The 21,204-nt window shown below is 37.6% G+C and overlaps 1 protein-coding gene and 1 long non-coding RNA gene across 2 annotated transcripts in view; one reads left to right on the top strand and one right to left on the bottom strand.

Annotated features, from left to right (window-relative positions):
- LOC116657431 overlaps positions 1-21,204 on the bottom strand; it is a 515,932-nt gene that overhangs the window by 317,090 nt on the left and 177,638 nt on the right. The gene's annotated exons all lie outside the window — the stretch shown is intronic.
- The window catches only part of LOC102509390, a 114,539-nt gene continuing 99,735 nt past the window's right edge, over positions 6,401-21,204 (top strand). Inside the window, exon 1 of the long non-coding RNA XR_004312823.1 lies at positions 6,401-6,965. This is a non-coding gene — a long non-coding RNA (uncharacterized LOC102509390). The remainder of the gene's footprint in view (positions 6,966-21,204) is intronic.

Genomic DNA, 21,204 nt, shown 5'->3' with positions numbered 1-21,204 from the left:
TTAACTTTACATCATACTGAACAAGCGGCCTCACTGGTAATGCAGCTTTACGTGATGATAAAATCATTTATTGAGTTTCAGAAAACATTTTGAATATTAATTTAAATTCTATCTTTAAAAAAATCTGGCAGCCCTGAACGAATAATGAATAATAACTCTTGGAACAAGAATAAAAGAATAGAATCAAATAAAAGCAGGTCACTCAGTTATACAAAGATGGCATGATAAGGTATATATTTTCCAAACTCCTTAACTTTAGGTTCTAACCTTGATCTGAGCTTAGTCTGTAACTTATTCTTTACTCCGATTTATCATATCTTAGTGAACTATATCACTTTTGACATAAAATAATGGTATAATCAGAACTTAGTTCAAAGGTATCTTTGGTATGGTAGTGTGCCTGAAATTCTTGCCAATTTGTTCAGTTACATAAAATGATTAATAGGGAAACAAAAGAAGCTTCCCAAAACATTATTCTCAGGTATGTTTCAAATTGTTCTCTATGCCAGTTATTAGTGAAAATTTTCTTTGTGCAAATCTCAAGAGTCTTAGGCAAAGATGTTACTAGAGAAGACTAAAGTCCATGCACACATATGATACAGGTTAATCAAAAACGAATTCCATTAAAAGTTATTACAAGATAATGGCTATTATTCCCAGTGCTATACAATATATCCTTGTTGCTTATCTATTTTATAGATAGTAGTTTGATCAGTTTTGTATAGTATTCTAGAGTTACAAGGAATGTTAGTATCCCAACATAATACTGTTGCTTCAGGATAATAAGCTTCCCAGAGCTTATTTTCCATGGAAGCCACGAGCTAGTAAGTGCACCGGGCTCAGCAAAAGCACCTTGTGGACTCGGTAAGAAGCTGCTTCTTTTCTGCAGCAAAGCTGAATCTGTGGCAGGCCTGCAGTGCGTAACTTCCTCAGTGTTTGTTTTTCAGAAAATTCAATACTCTATCCCCTAAAACTTGATTGAGACAGCATTTGTGGACTCTGTAAGATTTAGGATTCGAAAGAGCTTTCAATGTCATTCATTAGCTACTTGATTTTTTTCCTTTCCTCACCCATGACTCTGCTTTGTAACATCCCCGTGAAGCGATTAACCTTGTATAGGGTTGAATACCCCGATGCTGAAGAACTCACTGCCTCCAGAAACAGCTCACTCCGATTTTGACCAGTTCTAAATGCTATAAAATCCTCCTATAGAGCCAGATTCTGTAGGCTCCACCACTAATGCCAGTTTCATTCTCTTGTGCCTATAGTTTCCTTCAGTTCACAAATATTTATTGAACATCTAATTTGTGTCAGACACTGGGCTGGGCACTGAGGAAACAAATACAAATGACATATAAATGCTGACCTTTTCCCATTAAAAAAAAAAAAACCCTCAAATATTTCAAGTCAGCTAGCATATATCCCAAGAGGCTTGTGTTCCAGAGGATACAAAGCCGTAGTTCATCATATAACATGATTCAAGCCCCCTACTGACCTGAACGTGCTTGTAGATGGACTCCAATCTACTAATTTCATTCTTAAGATAAATACCTGGGAGCACCAAAAAGAGCTTAATTATATCCCTACCCTTTCTATGAAAGTTGCAAAAACCCAAGGCAATGTTTCCTGGCTAACATATCATATCACACTGAGGACTTGGTTATCCTGATGCCAGCTAAAATCCACCAAGTGTTTCCTTCTTCTGTGACCCAGATTTGTGCAGAGAACTTTGGTACCCAAAGTTCATCATCTCAAATTTATTCCTATTAAGTTTCATCTGGGTCAGTTCAAATTTTCATGATATCTTTGCATGATGGGCCAATTTGGTAAAATAACTTCTATATTTATATTCAGGTCATTGAGAAATTCAAGTTTTAGCAGCCCTGTCCTTCTCGACTTTCATCCTTACCTCTTTTGTGTCAATGATTGGTAGTTATCACTGTGCCCAGTATTAGGCTAGATGAGAACAAAGGGTATGAAGGAAAGAATATGACTAAATCCTTGCCCCTGAAATAATTATAATTTGGTTGAGGATAGTTCTTACAAAAAGAAGAAATTAGATAGCAAAGCAAGTAGATGTGCCTTATTTGAAATTATGTAATAAGGTTGTTTTATAGACCAAGAAAACCAAGCCCATTACTTTAGAGATGACTCTCAAACAAGCGGATGTTTTGTTGCATGGTAAAAAACCCTAATTACTACAGAAATGTGGAGTCGAAATCAAAGCGGTCTAAAAGAGTCAGAATAAGATATGGAAGTAGCAAAAATGCTAGTTCAGGGACCTAATAGCCTTAAGCTAGGAATAAAGGAAAAAATCACGTTGCCCTGGCCTTTCAATCTCAGTTTAATTTAAAGAAAAGGTCCTAAGTGTCATCTTTCTCATTCTATGCTGGAAGACTGAAATGCATGCCATTATATAAGATGCAGTCATCATAGCAGGAACGTGCTCCATGACAACACATATTTCTCTAAAGAAATGACATCTAGGTAACTTCTAGTTTTTTCTCCTCCTTGGTGAGGTTGCTAGATTCCACGCCTTTCCATACTCAAGCTTACATGTAAATAATGTTGTTTTTTAAATACATATTTGATTACTAGAAGCTACAACTACAAGAATGTCAGATACAATTAAATTAATTCAGTAACATTTGTTTTGAAAGAAAGTAAGCACCTGTTTTTAATCTTGATATACTCGTTTATTCCAAAAAGTGGTAAAAATATGTAGATGGGACCATCCAAATCCTATCAAAGAGTTTTCAGTTTCTGTCTCCTCCCATCGGTGAGGGTATCAGAGAACCAGAGCTGATGGTTGTTTTTCGCTAAAACAGGGGATCTTTCCAAAAAGAAGTTGCACTCAGAGAAAGGCTGACTCGATCACAGACTGCCCCCTACCTTCCTACACAGCACATAGAGATCAACTGCTTTGCTTTTCATTAAAAATAATCCTATCAACTTTGAAAAGACTTCATGTATAATGAGACATCTGTATCTAAGTTTTTTTTTCCTATTCAATGACCCTGCTTGAGAAATAGTAAGAGAGAAATTTGCTGCTTAAAGTATTATGAAAGTTTATTGAAGGTATATCATAGCTCAGTGATGGACATTATGGATATGATCCTGGGTTTTTCTGGTTAAGAAAATTATGAAATGCTAAAAACATTATTTTATATAATTGTATAATTACCAAAAAAAAAGAAAAAAAAGAAAAAAAGAAAACCTCTGGCTCTCAGGATTTATTTTAAAACTGAAAAAAAAATGGGTGAAAATATTATCAAAATGCCTTGCATTTATGTCCTGTGGTAAACACTGGGGGGCAGGGGTGGGGATGTCCAGGTAGAATTTTTGTGTAGATACTTTTTCTCTGCAAAATAACTGCCTTGGAGTATTTTTCTAGGACCTGGTCACTCATTTTTTTTTTCAATGGATCACAGTCTATAATCTTTTAGGTTTGTTAAAATAGGTTTTTCTGAGAAACTTTTCCAGTCGTTAACTATTATTAATAAGTTCCCCAAATCCTAAATGATGAGAAATTTTTTCCTACTTAGTAACAATCTTCCTTTTTGCCCTGAATTTTTAAATCAGTAGTTTTAGAAAGGTATGTATTTGAGGTGGGGGGAAATTCCGCTGGTTCGAAAGTTGCAAAATCAGGTCTATATTCTTAGAAAATGGGCGAGTTATTGGAAACTGTGTTGGGGGGGGGTGGGGAGGGTGCCCTGGGGATTTGCATCAAACCCGAGGATTTCACAGTAAGTGACTCCTCGTTCCAGGGACAACTTTCATAAGGAAGGGACGGGAAAGCCATGAAGTCTTTGGGCTGATTCCCCAGTACACTTCAGGCAGGGATTCGAGAAAACCTCTTTGGCGACGACAGAGAGCGCTGGCATGTACTTGTTCTGAATTTACTTGCCTGATCTTAAAGTGCGCCCTAGACTTCTCCCAACACTATATTCTCCGGACTAGAGTCGCCAAAACCTCTAAAACCCGTCGGATTCGCCAGCGCTCGGCCAGTCGGCCGCCTAGAGAACCCAAAGAGGCTGTCTGCGCCGCCAGGACGGGAGAGCGGAGCCAGCGCTCCAGGCTGAACCCCGCGCCCCGAGCCCGGCTGCGTCCCCGGCTCTGGCTCAGCCTTATCGGCTCCCAGCCGCTCAGCGAGCGCCGCTCAAAGGCGAATTTGCCTGCTGTGTGTCTACCCCGATTCGGAAGCCCGGGCGCGCTTCAGTCCGCCGCCGGGCTAGCTAACTGTCTCTCTGCGGCACCGGGAACCTTCCCATTCCCTGAGTGGGCTTCACCCTAGGTCTCTTTGGCATTTCGGTTTTTCTAGGAGAGAGTGAACAGCTTAAAGAGCGAGCTGTGTAGTAATGATCTTGATGATGATGATGATGATGATGATGACGATGATAACAACAAAAATATTATTATTATTATTATTATTATTATTATTATTATTATTATTATTATCCTCATCCACCCTATCCTCGTCATTGTTATTGCGGTCAGTGGCTCTAAGCCGGTTCCCCCGGGAGCTGGTGAGAGTGAAAAGGTCCCCGGCTTCGGAGGATGCTATCTCTCTCTCGGCTCAACAGAATCTGTTGTGCCTTAGCCAATATATTACAGGGATTAATATTAGCATGGTTTTTCTTTTAGTAAAACCAACGTCTCAGCCTCCGACAAAATAAACGTTAAGTCCCGCCAGGCAAGTCAGGACGAAACATTCCGTGCTCACGAGGATAGAAAAAGAGAACACGGGAAATTTTTTAAGATGAATGCTTAATTATTTAAAATGAAGACACTTTTTTTCCTCTTCGATATTTATAAATTACTATTGGCTAACAAAGCATTTCTAAAGATGCGAGCGTTGAGCAGTCCGTGAACTTGGCAGCGCAGTCGGCGCCACCTGTGCGGCATCATACAGTAGCATTCAACAGATGCTTCAAGAAAATTGCGAAGGATTTTGCTTTGAGAAACAGAACTTGGGTGTGGACAGTATGCTCACTGCCAAATTAAATTTCAGAGCCCTGCAAAGTGTCTCAATTCAGTGGGGATGGAGGGAATCGAAGGATTCCCGAATGGCCCTATCGGACTAAAACAAAAAATTCCGTTTACAAATCGGGAAACCAAGGCACAGAGAGAAGTGACATAGAATAAGTAAGGAACCTGATCATTACTTATCAATGCTCCCGCCTCCTTCCTCATCCCTAACTTTTGGAGCTACTGAGACAAACAGTCCCCAGAGGGGCAGCTCCCTTCCCTTCTGCGATCTATGGGTTTCGAGCCACCAATCTGCTGCACGGCCTCCAGCGATTATAGCCTCTACCATATAATCGCTGCTCTGCCGACCGGTACCAAGTAGCAGAACCAGAGTCTTGATCTCTTTCTTAGGTCCAGATACCTCGGACTGGCTGGGAGCCAGTTCCCACTTGTACCCATGGCCCTCGGTACAGTGCCACCAATCCTCTTCCGGAACTTAAGGAATCTGCTCTGCCCTCCTTCGCGGTGGGAGCACCTCCACTACTATACTTGGTCTTGGCGCCTCCTAAGCGTCTCTGCCAAGGTGGCCCTGACCGCCCTCCTCTGCGCTGCGGCCAGAAGAGCTGTTTTCTGAACTGCGGCTCGGCCTCCAGTTAGTGCCAAAGGGAGTTTTGTGGTTCACCCCTTGCCCTGCTGCCTTGACCATGTCATAGCAGCCCTCGAAGCTGCCGGGCAACCAGCTGACTGTGGGCCCCAAGCTCTGTGCAGGAAAAAGAGATGCAGCCCCACCTCAGAAACCCGAGAAGTAGCCTTCAAGGTGTCATTCTAAGCACTTAGCTGGGTTTTGTGGGTTCAAGAAGGGAACCAAGCTGTGCCCTCTTGGGGTACGAAGGCTGAAGACTTTACTTTCTTCCTTCTCTGCATCTGGGGCTGGGGACAAGGGAAGGGAATCGAGCCTTAAAACAGGGCCAGGGCCTTTGTGCACTAAATGTAATTTGACCTTGTGAATGCCTCAATTGTCCCACTGGGGAAAGGGACAGGAGTCGGGGAGAGACTTTCAAAGCTCGTTGGAACTTCCAAGACTTGAGAAGTGTTTGTTGAACTGAAATGTTCAAGGGTGTGGTGTGTGTGTGTTTGGGGAGGGATGTTCTTTGACTCCTTAATGGTACATTCTTGAGGACCCTCTCCTCCTGGCTGACCCTGGTTCCCTCCAATCTCCAGACCTTATGAATCAAGTTAACCACCATCATCACCACCACCACCACCACCACCACCGCATCTCGCGCCCCCTGCCAGTAGGCTCCAGTTGCACCAAGAGACTGGTCCAAACAGGCCGGGGGCAGTGGAATGCTGAGCGCTGATTGGCCACTCTTGGCTCCGCCCCTCATCTCTCGTTTAGCCCAAGAGCGCTGTGCAGCTTCACCCGCGCAGAGTAGGCGCTCTGGTGCTTGCCGAGGACGCTCCACTCCTCGGGTGCACTGATCTTTCCGATCCTGCCATTGGAGCAGCTAGACTGCCAGCCTTGGCTGCTCCATCGGCCTGCCTGTCTCTTACCTGCGATTGCACATGAACTTTTCTTCCTTCTTCTGGCACACCGTTGTCGTCGGAGTCGTCGAGATCGTCGTGGTGCTCGCGTGATGGCCTTCGTCCGTTTAGAATAGTGTAGTTAGTTAGGGGCCACCGAAGAAGAAAGAAGATGCGAATAGTGCAGAGATGCTGGAGGTGGTCAGTTACTATGCTAGAGTAAGATAGTGGAGCAAGAGAAGCCAAACCTATCCGGGGGCGCACGGTCGTCCGGAGGAGGTCGACTCGCCGGCGCTTGCTACCGCGCCGAGCTCCCTCCGTCCCTCCCTCCGCCGAGGCGCGAGATTGCGGCGCGCAGCGCAGCGCAGCGCACTGACTGCCGCGGGCTCCGCTGGGCGATTGCAGCCGAGTCCGTTTCTCGTCTAGCTGCCGCCGCGGCGACCGCTGCCTTGCCTTCCTCCCGGACGCTTGTGGTAAGTTAGAGCCCCAGGCGGCATTGCTAGCCAAGACCCTAACGGTTTAGGAGGGGGATGGGGCGGGGAGCGGGGACAGGTCCCGGATGGTTGCAGCTTGCAAGACCGCACTGGCCCGGGGGCGGGGGCGGGGGAGCGGGGGTTTGGGAGGGACTCTGAACGCGCACATCGCGGAGAGACTGGGGTCTCAGGGAGGAGTGAAGGGCTTAGGTTCCACGGGAGGGGCACCGACGTCTCAGAGGACGTTGGGAAGGAGGGAACTCGAGATGAGGGAGCTGGGAGGAGGCGGGGGTCTCGAGAACACCGCGCCCGAGAAGCCTGGAGAGAAACAGAAGGCGGACGTGGGGTCTCAGGAAGTGAGGAGGGAGGAAGGAGAAAGAGAAATTGAACGTGGGTATCTCTGGGCAAAGGTTCGGGCTGCGGAAGGTGCAATTGAATTGGGGGTACAGACTACGTTTTTAAGAAATCAGATAGTGGGCAAGTGGGAGGGGTCTCAAGGCTTGGGACAATGGGAGCAGAGGAGGGCGAAGGATTCTCTATTAAGTTCTCATTGAAAAGCGACCCTAATTTTCGGAGGGTTTCAGTGAACACCGGTAACTCAGGGGAGATAAACAATGCAGATCTGTCTTGGTATAACAGCTGTTGGCTGAATTTGAACAGCGCTGCTTATGGTCACGTAAGTTTAAGAGGAGAGTATAAGGGTATAGAGCGAGCCTTTTTATTAGCTTACCTAAGTCACTTGGTGACAGTTTTATATTTTGAAAAGGATTGCCGAGAAGTCTCCAGCACTGCCTCTTTTTCCGGTTCCTTTACTCAGTTTAACCTGACAAGCAGCCTTAACAGCGTACCTCGGAATTGCTAAACGTGAGAACAGGTTGCCGTTCCTGATGTCACATAAAGTTCGTCATTGCAAAACGTGTCTGTGTGTTTCTTTTCTGCGCCATGCCCTTTGCTTTTTGCTTCATGTTGGGTAATATGCGACCAGAGGTGACAAACATTGTATTGTGTTCGAGACCCCTTTTAAGCGACAAAAGTCCTCCACTCAAATCCAGCGGGCAACATTCGGAACTTAGAGAATATTTGATTTGTTCGAGCATCATTGCCCGTACCGAGCAGCTTTTTCATTAATATTTACCATCACAGGACCCATCCAAGGAATCCTCTGACTGCAGAGCCGCTAAGTGCATGTGCCCCTCACTGCATACCCTTTTAGGCAGTCTAACCGAGGGAACCTCCCTCTAGGGGGAACTAGCACTGAGCTAAAATGATCGGGGTTGGGGGAGATGCTGCGCAGTAAGTAACCTCTTGAGCTCCCCCGTTTGCAGACATTTGTGACCTCACACACACAGTACTACAAAGGACACTTGTGTTCCAGAATTTAAGTTTATCTACATAACAGCCATTCTGACAATCAAAATATGAACAAGGTAGAAACCAGGTGTTTCTGTAGTTGACTACATATGTGTAGGCACAATGAAAAAGGCCAACTGACATGCCCCACAGGGAAAAAAAAAAAATTTCTACCATGATAACTTCATTTCCTTTGTAGTATTTAAGTCACACTGAATACTGAATACTATCTTTTTGGAAAAGTATAATTTCTTTGCCCCATGATACCTTGATCTCTGGGAGTCATCTTACCTCTCCCCCATGGGTAGGGGGAATTAAGTAATTTTTTCTATATTTGAGGAAGATGGGTTATAGAATATTTAATTAAATTTCTCATTCCCTAAATATGTTCTTCTGGTCCTCTGGAAGGAGATAAATTTGTTTTGTCCGCACCATTTTTTTTCCTTATAGCTTTTATCATCTATAGCAACAAGCCCAACACAAGTCCTGAAATTCAGAAGGTGGATAAGGCTTGTAATTGCAATATCAAGGTAGGATCTGGGCTGCTTAAGCCAATACTGGCAGTATTTTTCTGTCTGCATAATCTAGGTTATTAACCTTTCCTATGCTTTCTTGAGAGGTCTATATCTAGAACTGTCACGAATGACGGTGATGACTTTTTCAGATGACAGGCTTTGGTGCAATATGAATTCATGGGAAGAGAGGTGAGAACTGATATTTTTGCAAGCCTACTGGATGCCAGGCATGGAGCCAAGAGCATTACATATATACATTATTTCACATAGTCTTCATAAATAGCCTATGAAGAGGAAGATATTCCTATTTTATTGGTACCATTGGATTTTCCCCTTTCATTTCTCAAGGTATTCTTGTAGATTAATTTAAGAAAATGGAATAAGAAATATAAGAAATATTTCTTTGTGCTTTCAAGGCTATATGGGAAGTATGTGCTTATTACTTTAGCAGTAAAAGTAAGATCTAAAAAACTAACATCTATGATGTAATGTTGGGCTAATCCATTAAGGGTTTAAACAACATGGACACCTCACCCACAGAGATTTACAAATTGCAGATTTCTTGTCTGGAAAATAAATTTTAAAACCATGTTAGATTTGCAAGATTATCACTACCCTTTGGAATTTAATTATTCAGGAATATTTCTGCATTTACTGGTAAATACCTAAATCTAAATAATCATCTGAAGTCTGCATCAAACTCCAATTATGTTAGTGTTCCATTTATGTCCTTCAAGTAAAACGTATTACTCTCCAACTAAAGGAAACACAGAAATTAAAACAAAATTAGAAGGAGAGGTTATCAGTAATCAATATTAAGTATCCTTGACTACTTTTATTAAATTGTACAAGGCCTGAGATTGAAGAAGGTGTCTGCTTGCTGAACACACTGGCAATTAAATCTCAATTTACAAAGACTCCAGACTCTTTGGCCAGTATCATTAAAGAATCTCTTTCTACCTTCCCTTTATAGCAGTGGAATATCTCACAGAATGAGAATGTATAGTGTTTGTATTGAGATTATTTTAGTAGAGCATCTGATAAAGCTTAGTGACCTAACAGAAGAAATAATAAATTATGTCCTACTGCGTGGATAACCATGAGCAAACTAAGAAAACTTGACCGTAAGTTGGGGTTAATAATATGTTATTTAAATATAACAGTATATATTAATGTCACATGTTAATGTAATAGTATATTAATCTCATCTGATGTGAAACACATGGATATCAAGCATTTAAAATTTTTTGAATTACTACACAAAGCCATATTTTATTATTATTATCATTCATTTGTCACTGTTCCAAGATACTTACATTATCTACAACTTTTATACTATTGAATCACAGAAACTGCCAACCACCAGATTAATGAGTGTTCCATCAACTGATCACTCCATCTCTGCCTTTCTTAAAAACACATTAAAACTTTCTCATATACTGAGAACATTGCTGCAAAACAGCCTCGTAATCTCCATTTTAGACAAGTAACTTTGAAACCAACCAAGAGGTTAAGCTCCACCATCATTTAGCCAGTTTCTAGCAGATTTAATACTAATGCTCATATGCAACAACTCTTTGGTAATCACTTCTGAAATTTCAGTGCACAAATAATTTAGTGAAAACAGGATTTCAAATAAGAGGCACATGAGCAGGAATCTGAATTATGTTTTGTCTCCCTGTACACAACATCTCTACTTCACCCTATCTATTCCTTCCTCCCTTCAGTTGTAGTAAGACTATGCCATCTGCAGTTTACCCCAATATCTTCATATTTGCTTATTACAATGTGGTACATGTAGTGGGCATTTAATAAAGTTAATCTCATTAATTAAGATTAACTTTATTCATAGATGACCATGTAAATGGTCAAATTTGAAAGGAACTGGAAAGGATTTTTGGCTCCCAAACTTCTTTAATCTTAGTCTTTGTCTCCTTTAAATAGAAACATACACTTAGAGGGGTAACATTTTATCATTACCTATTAATAACAAGGCATAAATTTATTGACAGCTATCAGAAAGAACTTAGAACTACATTGACCAATACAGTAGCCACCCGACACACGTGGCTATTTAAATTTAAATTAATTGAAATTGAAAACAATTGTAAATTCAGTCCCTTAGTCTCGAAGAACACCTCTCAGCTACTCAACAGCCACATGTGGCTACTGTTCACTTATTGGACAGTCAGATACAGACCATCTCTATCACTGCAGACAGTTCTTTTGGACAGCAGTATACTAGAAAGTAGGGACCCTCAGCCATTTCACTGAGCACTTCCTCTACCTCCTTGCCTTAACCAAAACCTGGATTTCTCCTACGTGGATTCCTCCTACAGAAGTTTTCCTACTTCCTGACAGATCTCTAAAATGAAGATGAATTAATTCTTATCCTCTACCTCTCCCCACTTCATGAATCTTATTACTCCTCCACATGTAAGGGCTTAAAGCTACAGCTGAAACTCTCCTAGTTCCATTTTTTTAACTTCCAAAATGCTAGAACATGTCTCTTCTACTTTTGTTTAAACAATACTTTATTGAAACATACATCATTTGAACATTTCTTTCTTGTCTCTGCTATGTACACCTTCATGGAAATCTTTGGTACCTGGTTCTTTCTTACTATTCATTTTTAATCTTTCCATTTTCTGGAGACTTCAGTATCCATGAAGGTTGCCAGTTAACTGTGTAGCCTCATCATTCCTTGACCTCTTATTTTCTATTGTCCTCAACTTCAGGCCCATGGCCACACCTGAAATGCATCGATTTCTAAAATTTTAAGCTCAGGAATACTACCCTCAGATTATGACATTCAGTCCCAGCTCCATCACCACTTTTGCTTCCCTTGTATCTGCTCTTCAACCTCATCAAGTCTTGCTGGGCCCTTCCAAAAGGGCCTTAGTTATAATGCCCGCTCTTTGCTTAACTTCATTATCTTCCTAGTCTGACCCTGTCAGTCATGCCTGTGTTTCTTATCATCACCCAACACACGCTCCTCATTGCCTTTTCATTGCACCCACCGTACCCACGTTTTACCTCCACTATTTTGAGTTAACCTGTCCTATTTTCTACTCTGATTGTGAGCATTAATGGAGAAAACTAAGAAAACTACACATTTATAGTTATTAAAATGTATTAGCCCCCAAACTGCTCACTGATACAATGACTCTTTTTTCACCCCTTTGGAAGTTATCTTTTTTAGGATGATTATTTCTTTTTTAAATTATTTTTATTGTGGTGAAATGCACATAGCATAAAATTTACCATTTAACCATTTTTTGAGTGCACAGTTCAAGAGTATTAAATACATTCACATTGCTGTGCACCCCTCACCACCACCTATCCCTGTAAACTTTTCATCTTGTAAAACCAATTCTATACTCATTAAACAATAGCTCCCCATTCTCCCTTACCCCCGGCTTCTGGAAACCACCATTATACTTTCTCTCTGATACAATGACACTTAATTCTCCAAAATCTTGAGCTAGCAAATGCATATTCCTTAGTTTGAAGGTTCATTACCTTCCCATTGGATAATGGTCTACCTCAACTTTTCCTGCTTCTATTGCCAAACCTCAGCCAATTATCTAAATTTTTTGTGAGTAAATTTACAGAATTCACTATCCATGTTTATCTGCCAAATTAGTTAATTATAAGATGAAGGTGAGTTTAAAAGCCTATAAAAATTATGGATTTCAGTAAGTGTTTGAGCCCTACTATAAGTCCAACACTTTGTTGGATGTTAGATAGGTGATAACACACATTACCCAATACTTCCCTAAAGACGCTAACAGTCCTATTATATAGAAATGGCAACTCCATGTAATAATACAGTTCTTCAATTTATGACCCAGGCATCACTGACTTCTCTCTTTCCTATCCTCACATTCAGGATGAATCAAATAAAAGTGGGTCAATCACTTGCTTGACTTGGAATATAGTTTTTACAACCGTAAAATGAAAAAGTTGAAGTAGATGATCTTTCTGTAAGTGTTCTTCTAATTAACCTCTTTGTTACAAACAAGAATGCAGAAAACACTAAGGCTAAATGACTTACATCTCTAAGGTTATAAATCTACAGGCACAAATTACATGAATATATAAAATGGGAAAAAGGATATGGAGAAAACGGCCACAAATTTTACCACTGCAATAAAAACAGTCAGAATTCAGAAGTTAAAAACACTGAAAACCTTAGAAGATAATATATTTCTATAAAGTAATTTGATTTTTTTGCCTTATATTAGTACCATTTTCAGAAAAGCAGATAAATTTGTTCATATCCATAGTGGATATTCTGAGTCTCTTGATTCAGAGTGAAGCAATAAGATCAAATAAAAGTACATTTATTTCTGCAGCATAATATAGAATACATTTATGGCAACACCCATATTGTTAGATATTTTTTAAAGACCCCTCCTCCCAAATTATTTTACTTTCATGGTAATTAAGATAATGCTCCTTCTTTCTGCCTTGGAGTCATTCTTGGATCACCTCTCTTCATCTACTCTCAATTAAATCCATCAATACAGCTTCTGAAGATTTTTGGCAAAATGCTGCTCAAATGTGTCCCCCTTTTCATTCCTATTGTGATTTGAAAATCTCAGGGTAAATGTTTTAAAGTTCACTTCACATAACTCCCCAGTTCTATGTTTGAAGTCTGCATACTCCCCACTCACACCACAATGGCACAAAATAATGCTGTTCAACTCCTAGGCAAAGCATATGTAGGGTTAATAGTAACCAGATGCCAAAGTAGCTGTCAAATGCCAAGATGAAATAAACAGACTATAAGGTGGGTCATTAAGTGATGATCTCCAGGCAATGGGGGACATTGGGAAGTGACTGAAGACAGTCTTATGCTTCATTCAGAGAAAGATGCACTGTCTTATTAAGGCAGAGAAAATGTAGGGAGAGATGAAGTTATTATAAAGCCAAGATATGCTTAAAATTAAAATGGGTTATGATTTTGTACATGCAGTGTAAAAAGACTACTGGCCGTATAAAGAATCATTTAGGTTGACTGCCACTCCCCCACATACATAAGAATACTAGAATTTGTATTTCAATATTGAAAGAAAATAGACACTTTCGTTTGCACCACTAAGCACACTGGACTGCATTTTGTTGTTGCTATTTATTTTTTAGATTTCAGGGTCTCCTATGTGCCAGGCATGGTGTTTAAGTTTTCATAAGCATCATCTCACTTTTTAATCTCAGTCTTCTCTTTCCTATTGGATTATGAATTCACATAGGACAAAAATAATATATTATTCATGTTTATACTCCACCCCAACCACCCTCTGCATACATCATTACACATTGTGGGTTCTTTCAATATATATTTGCTGAATAATTTATATATAAAAGTACACAAGCACTATGGAAAGGGGGTTTTATAGTGCAAATTTAGAATTAAATGACTTGGGTTCTAGTCTTTTATGAGCCTCTGTGTTTTCACCTGTTAAAAAAGTAAATCAAACTCAATGGTTACTAAGATCATTTCAAATGCTACAATCTTATAAAAATACCAAAAGTTTTCTAGTTCTGAAAATCCACTTCAAACAATAACGCTCAGGTAGCTAATTTTTATAGCTCAGAAAATAATGGTTATGACTCTTCAACTACATAAGAAACCTTAAAAAGGTTAAAGCCAATTCTCACGTCAGGTCTTGACCTTCTCGTTTTCCATTCACTCCACTGTCCTACATTTGAAATGATTTATGTTTTTTTTTTAAAGATTACTGAATGAGTGAAGCTATCCTTTCTTTTTGTCTTTTATTACTTAAAATTAATTTAAGAGATCATTGGCTTGCAATAACAGATTAAACATGGCCATTTTTTGGTGGTTTAAATTAAACTCTCTGTAGTTACAAACCCTCCACAAGTTACTTAATGATTTAATAGGATGAATAATACCCTGCTGTCTTTCCAGAGACCATTGATTTTTTTCTCAATAAGATTTCTACCCCATCTTGAATGACGAATCATAACATGATAGATATTTTACTTTTTGAGGGAGAGAGGGAAGATTTTAAAACTTTTTTTTAATTGAATGTTTAATAGATACACGAATTTGAAAAAGAAGTAAAGGTCAAATGGATCAAAATGATTCAGCAAAAGTCTTTTCAACATGAAAGCAATGCAGAAATACAAACAATTCCAGTGATTCATATTGTCAACCTTTGAACATCAATAACTCCTTTACCCATAGTAAAGAAGAAAATTAGAAATATTTATGCTTTCCAATTTAAAACTTTCCATTATCTTAACTCTTGGAGCTATAAATTTTCCAGGATGAATAAATACATATCACATACTACCTATTTGATAATATAGGTACTTTTATTGAGATTCAACCCAGTATCTGTTTTACATTCTCTTTTATTACTTTTTATATTTGCTATGTCTTTTTAATTTTCTATATTTGCTATTGTTGATTTTTTCAGCCTAAAAGCTACTCTTGTATTCTCCTTTCCCTCTTTTTTCCCCTCATTATTTATTTTCTAACAAGGCAATATATGTAGTGGAAGTTTTTAATAACACATTCACTGAACATCCTTATTATTCATATATCTACTTCTCATATCATAATAAAATTTACATTTGTAAACATACAGAGTTTTCACATATTTTTCTCATATATTTTCTCACTTGATTTTAAACATACCTGGGAGTTAATTATGGCCAATATTATTACAATGATTGCACAAATGAGAAAATTAAGGGTAAGAAAGGTTAAATTATTCATCCAAGGTCACACAGAGTTAGTTGTATAGCCAGGATTTAAATAAAGCCAGGCTTTCTCATACAAAATTTCAGTCTATTTTTAGTACATCCCCTTCCCCTCATGCCATGGACACTTAGTTCCAGAGGATTTTATGTGTTCACAAATAAATGGTGCAATTGAGAGAGAGAGAGAAAGTCCTATTAATTAAAGAACACATGATAAATGTTTATTTCTCTGCAGAGGAGCGGACATTCATTTGCATATGCTCAAGGTTTAAATAAATATAGGCTGATTGATGAGCAAGATGACTTTGATGAAAACAAAAAATTCCGTATCAGTTTCTGCAGAATATATTGTAAGGCTAACTGTCCAGTTGTACTTTAGTCAGTGAAGGTTTCTTGAAAATCAACCAAGCCTGCTTTGATTTCCCCTTCCAATATTTCAAAAGAGTGCTTCAGCGTATGTCTTCTTCTTTACGTTTATAACCATTAGCCCTACCCAGTTCACATTTCCTGTGATATCCAGAGCCCTGATAACAGAGGACACCTTGTACGTTCAAAATAGCATTAAATACAAGTATTAGGAAAGACTTTTTATTTCATAAGAAAATTCTGATTAGTATAGCATGGTTCTATTAGTTCTCATTAAAATATTGACAAAATATTGAATTATTTTATCCCAAATTCAGCTTTCAGTGGAGAATTTTAAATGGGACTTCATTAATATCTTGCTGAAATATCAGTGTTGTCAATGCTTAGTTTATGATTGAGTTTCCTAATTAGAAATGACATTATTCCTTTAATATATTCTTAGATTTCATTGGATATGTAAGCTATTACTTTATAAAGGACTTCAGAAGAAAAAGAAATTTATGGACTGTTATTCATCTGCAGGCCTTTAATTGCATTTCCTATAATCTTTCCCCCTGTATCACAACCTATCTTTTACGAGGAGTATTCAATTTACTCTATTTGTATTCAGAACTCTTCAGTCTTTGAGGGTGACCTCAGATGATAGGGAGAAGAAAAGGAAAATTCATTTATGGCTTCTTCATGACTTCTCTTTGTGTTTAATTTGGTCTCTAATTACATCCCCCTGAAAAAAAATCTAATTCATTTATTACCATCTTTAGTGAATCTAAAGTTATATATTTGTGTTGGAATAAAATAATTTCAAAAGAATTATTCAAACTTTTGTACTGAGCCAGATTTTTATTTTTACACTGAAGCCTACTTTAGATCTAGCTGAGTAATCATGTAGATTTATATCGTCATCATCAACAACAAAAAAATATTTTTTGACACTTGATTATGCATAACATTGTAAAAACATGGTAGAGAGTATAGTATTTATTCTTAGCAGCACAGAACTGCCAAGCCAGTATTTAATGAACGTTTCTTGTGTGGTACGGTTCTTACCATGGAGGGACTTACATTTTATTTGATAAGATAAAATACATAGACATTCAACAAAAACTGAGACATTACATAATGGAGTACTAAATTTTGTGCCATTTGCAAATGAAGAGGGAGAAACAATTACGGGAATTTTATTGTAAGAGATAGGAACTGAACTGGATCCCAAGGGTAACCAGGGTTAGAATTGACACAGAGGAAGGGAAACATTCCAAGGGGGATGGGACAGTCATGCTTCACAGCATGAGAAAAGATAAATTAGGGACTAGTTACTGGCCTTGGATTTAAGTATATTTAAGATAATGGTGAGACATGCACCAGCAGATGTTCTTTGATAGCTGAAAACATGATATTTGATATCTGGAGACAGGTTAAGCCTGGAGGTAAAGGAATTTGGAGCAATTCATACTACTCTGGTTTAGTTGAATTTCAAAACTTCCCAAGGGAGAGAAGGTTGTAGACAGAAAAGAACAGAGATCCAAACTTTAAGCATTGATTATTCAAAGCTCGGGGAATATCTAAGGATCATATTTATCATAGAATCTTCCAAATTAAACACTTTCTCAGTTTTCCCCCCAACTTTATACATTATTACGTTCAATGATTGTTAAGATTCTGCTCTGTGTAAGACATTTGACTGAGTATTCCAGGGCCTCCCAGAAGAGGAAACAATGCTTAGTTCTTATTTCCAGTAGTTTGGAGTCTACTTGGAGATACAGTATATGGACTCTACGTAAGGGATTTGGCAGAAAAAGGTCACTGTTGAACTTAGAGAAATTTCAGGGAGAAGAGTAGATAAAAAAGAGATTGTATGGAATTAAAATACTAATATAAAAATCCCATTGTCCCAAAGCCTAAAGAAGAAATGTGAATTTGGATAAACTCCCTCAGGTGCCTTTTTCACTATAACCTAAACACATAATGACCAAATCTCTTTTTTACTGACTCATTGAAATTTTCAGATGGATAATATTTTTATAAAAAGAAAAACTCCATAAACTTAGAGTCATTCATGCTCAATCCTGTTGCTCTTAAGTTACTTAAAAATCCATCAGCAAACATGAGTTCAGCACCTCCTTTGTGTCCAGAAATGGGTTAGGTTAGTTGAACAATGCAGATGGAAATAGTAAGATTTTTAGGAGTCATGAATTATTTGTTATTAGCAAGCCCTTAGATATCTGAAATACACCTTGGCTTATATTGCAAATAAGTAAATGATGAGCTATAGTTTACCCTCTCAGATAAAATCAGCTGTCTGAATATCAATTGATGATTAGTTCCCAACACCAATAGAGTTTTTATTAGATTATTTATGGAGTTTGATAATTTTGATAATTTATTAGCTTACTTGTGGGGTTTGATAATTTTAAGAATATTAGCAAAGTACTTTATGATTCCTAAATGTGGTTATGAAAGCAACCACACATTAAGTACTAAGCATTTTAGTAAAACAATAGAACAAAAGTATAATGATAGCATTTGTAACAACCTTAATATTGTTTGTGCTTTAAAGATGACTAAATTAAGGCCTTAGCATCCCCAAGTTGTTCCAGGTCACACAGCTCATTACTGGCAAAACTTACAAAGAAAACCCAAATCTCCTAAACCTGAAATCAGTTTCTTTTCCATCATGGCTCACTGCTTCTTGAAGGCTATGTGGCATATTAAATGAAAGCCTCTAAAAATTTGACTACATCTTATTGTCCTTGAGAAGCATGTCATGCTTAATAAATTCAGAATGAGCAGAAAATGCATTTATATTCTTGGCTTCAATAATTAGAAAGTTAGTACACGTATGTGAATACTTTCAACATTGACTTTTATTCTTATTGACATATAGGTAAAAAATGCATGTGTGTGTGTGAGATATGATATACATTACATAAATATATACACAATGAGAGAAAAAAACATGTGAAATAAAAATAAGAATTTTTTTAGGTTTAAATTAGATGACTGACCAGTTGACAGGTCATGCACACTTATTTATGTTAACTTTTATTTCTTAATTTGTTAGAGCAACAGAAGTCTGAAACAGCTCAAGGCTGGGTGTTTCCTTTCTATAAATTACATCTTTTAAAATGGACAAATGCAAGTGTTAGTCAGTAGCTACAGAATTTCAGCTTTAATCCATTATGTCATTTTTATAAGGAAACAAATCAGTGACCTTCATGTGATTTTAAAGACAATGAATCTGTGAATAACAGAGTCAGTAAAAGATGAAATCATAACATAAACAATCATGAGTTCCATGGCATGATCTGAAAGGTAAAAAAAAGTACATTTTACAGAATGATATCTGTTTACTTCTATGATTTTTTCCATTATTCACTTGTGGGCCTTATATATATTGGATTGACTTGAAACCGAATTGAAACATTGACATATCTTGCAAGCAAATTTTAAATAGTTACCTTTCATTTAGATGTGCACTAGAAGAAATAGTAACCAAAAGGAAAATGGCTAGATAGCTCAAGAAAATCATCAATTGTATGTTTTGATCAGTGGTATCAATTTTCTATTCATTCAAACTTTTGTCAGAACTTTTATAGTATTACTGAAATTGTTACATAATATTTACCATTCCATACAGTAAATAAAGAAAAACTCTTTGTGGTAGGAGGCTATTCAGGGAAGAAATCATGGGAACTGCTCGAAAAAAGAGTAGAGGAAGGGAAAGGAATTAACTAGTATTGCGACCCATCATATCCTAGTCAGTGCATTTGGCGAAGTACATATATTATCTTATGTAGTTATTACAACCACCATAATAAATAGGAAATGGAGACATAGGAAGTTTAAATCACATTTCCAAACACATAGCTAATATGAGTAGAGCCAGGAATCAAACCTAAGTCTGTCTGACTACAAAGGTTGTGTATACTTTTTCCAAGGCACCTTGATTAACAGCCTTGAAGTTTTAAAATATCCCAAATATTCATGGAAAAAAATACATTCTCAGTATAAAAACTACTTAGTCACCGACAATGTTCTCAAAGAACTTAAATGGAAGACAAATCAGGAGACATTAGTCATATATTGGCTTCTACAAATCAAGAATGTGTGAATTTTCAAAGATCTCAGATTTATTTTTAAAGATGAGGGAATAACCATTTACTAATAGAAATAAAGATGGAAAAGTGTGCAAAATGTTACTCAATAATAGTAATTGGTAATGAAATAAGAAAATGAAAGGAATGAATCACAACATTTTTTAAAAAGACCAGACACAAATTATTTGGAGGTCTTTGTGGTTAAGAGCATTGGAGTAGGTAAAGGTGAAAAAAACATAAATGTAAAGCTGTGGAAGATGGTGTTTATTAATGAGGAATGTTGTTATATTTGGACAGGTTAATATTGTTATCTATATACTCTTTTTTAAAACTTTTTTAAAATTGAAGTATAGTCAGTTACAATGTGTCAGTTTCTGGTGTATAGCATAATGTCCTAGTCATGCATATACATACATATATTCATTTTCTTTTTTTTCCTTTCTTTTTTTTAATTGAAGTACAGTCAGTTACAATGTGTCAATTTCTGGTGTACAGTACTATGTCCCAGTCATGCATATACATACATGTAATTGTTTTCATATTCTTTTTCATTAAAGGCTATTACAAGATATTGAATATAGTTCCCTGTGCTATACAGAAGAAATTTGTTCTTTATCTGTTTTTATATATAGTGGTTAACATCTGCAAATCTCAAACTTCCAAATTTATCTCTTCCCATCCCCGTTCCCCCGGTAACCATGAGATTGTTTATTATGTCTGCAACTCTGCTATATAGTAAGCAAGTGCTTTAAGAGTAGTTTGGGGGACAGTTTTAAAGAGCAGTTTAAATATGTTTTAGGATCTAAGCTCTCTTATCTTAAAAATGAAGATAATAATTTGTGCCTTGAAGGATTGATCCAAGGATATATAATGTATAATAGATATGAAGAATCTATCACATAATAAACTCTCAAAAAAGAGTGAAAAAATACACAAGACAGATTCACCTTAAGTTACCCAAAATCACATTTACTAGGGAAAAAAGTCAGTCATAATAACATAAGAAACATTTTGACTACACATATCTTGAAATTCCATTCTTCCTTTCATAACATAATAAATGACTCTATTTTCATATAATTAGTTATATATTTTCATAATTAACAAACTAATCTAAACATGGCACCTGCATTTTATTTATATTTTTGGAAAGAGGGGAGGTAATTAAGTTTATTT

The sequence above is a fragment of the Camelus ferus genome, chromosome 18, assembly GCF_009834535.1.
Source record: "Camelus ferus isolate YT-003-E chromosome 18, BCGSAC_Cfer_1.0, whole genome shotgun sequence".
Lineage (NCBI taxonomy): Eukaryota > Metazoa > Chordata > Mammalia > Artiodactyla > Camelidae > Camelus > Camelus ferus.
This window is presented reverse-complemented; position numbering and strand designations above follow the sequence as displayed.